Below are 3,791 nucleotides of genomic sequence, written 5' to 3'. Positions count from 1 at the left end.
GTTCTTTATATTCTTTTTATGAAATGTTGATAAGTCATCACTTACGGTTTCTAGCGCAATTTATTTTCATTTTTATAAGACGATTTATTTTCACTTTTTTTAAGACAGTAAGCTGCATGTTAATCTAAACCTAATAGAAGAATGCATGAAAAAATAACGAAAATAGAACGTGCAAATTCGACACTACCAGAAATAAATAAACCGGTTCCCGACGAAAATGGTAGCAATCTAAATAAAAAGCCAGGCACTATTCCTCAAACAACCATATAAAACCAGAACAGATATATATATATATATATATATATATATATGCAAAAAGTTCCTGTTCTGCGCATATATTTCACAGTAAAACCCAATCCTACCAATCGAAACTACAACAATATACTCGTCTAAAATGTGGAGGAAAAAATCCCAGCTCTACACATAAGAGATTGGCTAGTTACTCTTTACTCTTTACTCTTTACTCCTTTATTTGTTTCAGTCATTTGACTGTGGCCATGCTGGAGCACCGCCTTTAGTCGAGCAAATCGACCCCAGGACTTATTCTTTGTAAGCCTAGTACTTATTCTATCGGTCTCTTTCTGCCGAACCGCTAAGTTACGGGGATGTAAACACACCAGCATCGGTTGTCAAGCGATTGGGGGGGGGGGGAACAAGCACAAACACACAAACACACATACATATATACGACGGGCTTCTTTCAGTTTCCGTCTACCAAATCCACTCACAAGGCTTTGGTCGACCCGAGGCTATAGTAGAAGACACGTGCCCAAGATGCCACGCAGTGGGACTGAACCCGGAACCATGTGGTTGGTAAGCAAGCTACTAACCACACAGCCACTCCTGCGCCTTCTTAAAAATATGGAACGCTTCACGAATTTGCGTGTCATCCTTGCGCAGGGGCCACGCTAATCTTCTCTGTATCGTTCAATTTTAGTATATGTATTGCCGAAGATATATTCTTAAAGCCTAAAATATGAAATAGAACGCCAACCGGTAGGAGATCTAGGGGCAGACCAAGTGCGACATGGTTGAATAATATCTTTAGTCTGAGTATACTGAGCTTCGTGTATTGTACCCCAGGGTCACTTTGATGAAATGCACTGCTCTCTCACTCAGTAAAGATAATGAGATCGTTTCTTTATTGACCGCAGGGATGTCATAAACAATTTTTTATAATATACATGGGTTGGTGTATGCATTTTTATAGTACTAAAATTCAAAGTCCACTTGTCTTTTTGAGAATTTTAGCAAAAACTGTACATTGTGGCAATAAAATGCATCGATTAATGGACTCTTTAACACAAGTACTTTCACTTCAAATATTTTCCATTTGATTTCTGCTTCCTGGAATATTGAAAACCGAAAAATATTGATTATTGTGACAACAGTAAAGTAATTTCCATCATTCATGAGAAATGGAGACAGTTCATGACGTCAACACGCAGATGTGTGTGTGTGCGTGTGTGTCAGTAGAGAAAGAGAGGAAATCTCATCTTAATCTACGTTCTAGTAATCAACTAGTACTTATTTTATCGACAACGAAAGTGATGAAAGGCAATGTTGACCCCTGTGGCATTTGAACTCAAAACGTAAACACGGATGAAATGCTGCTAAGCGTTTTGTCTGGCGTTTTAATGATTCTGCCAGCTTGCCGCCTTAGCAACAACTACAGCAACAACAAAAACAACTATGATAATAATAATTTTCAAAGTAGGGGAACTGTATTTCTTAGCTGTTCAGTAAGGTTTACAACTTGGAAAAAAGTGGTGAATAGTAATGATATGTAAGAAAAGGCTAAAAAAAGAATTCAAAAGAAGACAATAATAATAAAAAATAAAAAATACATAGAAAGAAATACTTGAAAACTGGACAGGGAAAGGAGGTGGATCTAGAAAGAAACAAGAGATCGGGAAGGTCTAGATAGGGTTGTAACAAAACATTTCCGTGTCTGCTTGGATGACAGGAGTAGCGGGAAGGAAAACTAGAATGACCTGACTGTTGCTGGAACAAAAGGTATTCGTATAAGCTATTATCGCTAAGAAGGCCTATCTCTCTCTCTCTCTCTCAGGTGTGCATGCTTTGATTTCAGATTTCGCTGTCTGGGCAATTGATCCCCTTTTATTTATTCACTTATTCATTTAAGTCTGAAAGGGGGCGAAAATTATCACAGTAATGGATAGGGCGACAAGTTAGACATACGCGCGCGCGCATGCGCGTGCGCGCATCGACAGACAGACAGATAGATAGATAGCTAGATAGATAGATAGATAGATAATAATTACTGTCTATTTGTCTGTCAGGCTTTTCTTTCTCTTTCTCTGTCTCACTCATTCTCTCTCCCTCTTTGCCTTCCTCCTTCTTTCTTTCCTTCTCTCCATCTCTCCTTTCTCTCTCCCCCCTCTCTCTCTCTCTCTCCCTCTCTCTCTCTGTATATATATATATATATATATATATATATATATATATATATATATATATATATATATATATACATATACATATATATATATATATATATATATATATATATATATATATATATATATATATATATATATATATATATATATATATATATACATATACAACTCTTCGAAACGCCTGTGTTAGAACGGTGGCAGCTGATGAAGGAAAATGTTCTCTATGTGGCCTGTGTGTTTTCTGTACTCTGGTTATTATTATTTTTTTGTCTACGATTTGTTTGCATCGTTCTGTACCCAGATATGCACCTATATATACAGGTAGATGTAGGTATGCACATACTTGTACGTGTATATGCATATACTCATTTATTATTTGTTATATATATATATATATTTGTTATATATATATATGTTATATATATATATGTTATATATATATATGTTATATATATATGTTATATATATATATATATATATATATATATATATATATATATATATATATATGGGAGAATATACAAATAATAACAACAGACGAGGACAGGTGGTGTAAATAACAAAAGTATATATTAGTATGACGCTCGGGAATACGGAAAGTCTTTGACGTTTCGAGCTACGCTCTTCAACAGAAAGAAGACGGAGACAAGGAGAAAAACACGGAGAAAAAAAATTGAATAGTGTTCAGTCAATGGTCAATCATAATAATGGCCGATCATAACAATGACTGACCGGAAGTTAGAAATTCTTATTTCAGGAGAGCTAAGAAAGGGGGAGATAACAAACGGTGATCGGGAACGAGGGGCTGTGTGTGGGAGGTAGAATGCTGGTGTCTTGACGTATGTAGTGTGAAAATGGGGAAGGGAGAAAGGGAGAAAGGGAGTTAGTAGTTGGTCAGTTGTAGTGTGTGCGTGGTGTGATGCGAGGGTATTGGTGTGGTGTGCGTGGTGTGATGCGAGGGTATTGGTGTGGTGTGATGTGAGGGTGTTGGGAGGTGGGGAAGGCATGGGTGGAGTGTGGGTTAGGCTTAGGGTGGGGTAGAGGTAGGGGTCTGTGGGTAGGGGTGGGTGGTGGGTGTAAGGAATTGGATGGGGTGGAGTGGGAAGGTAGTGTAGGAGTGTGTTGGGGTGTGGTGGGATGAGCTTATGAGAGGGTGTTGACGAGGAGGGAGAAGGGGAAGGTGGATTAAGAGAGGGGGAAGGTGGGTATGGGGGAGAGAAAGAGGGGAAGGTGGGTATGGGGGGAGAAAGAGAGGAAGAGGAAGAGAGGAAGAGAAAGAGAGTGAGAGAGAGGGAAGAGGGGTATGGGGGGAGAAAGGGAGGAAGAGAAAGAGAGTGAGAGAGAGGGGAAGAGAGTGAGAGAGTAAGA

General features: G+C 38.4%; 1 non-coding gene across 1 annotated transcript; it reads right to left on the bottom strand.

Annotated features, from left to right (window-relative positions):
* Positions 1-855: 855 nt before the first annotated feature.
* LOC128247708 (U6 spliceosomal RNA) lies at positions 856-960 on the bottom strand. The gene has a single exon (XR_008264076.2). It is a non-coding gene; the product is annotated as a U6 spliceosomal RNA (small nuclear RNA).
* Positions 961-3,791: the final 2,831 nt, after the last annotated feature.

The sequence above is a fragment of the Octopus bimaculoides genome, chromosome 4, assembly GCF_046866305.1.
Source record: "Octopus bimaculoides isolate indiv1 chromosome 4, ASM4686630v1, whole genome shotgun sequence".
In the NCBI taxonomy this organism is placed as follows: Eukaryota; Metazoa; Mollusca; class Cephalopoda; order Octopoda; family Octopodidae; genus Octopus; species Octopus bimaculoides.
This window is presented reverse-complemented; position numbering and strand designations above follow the sequence as displayed.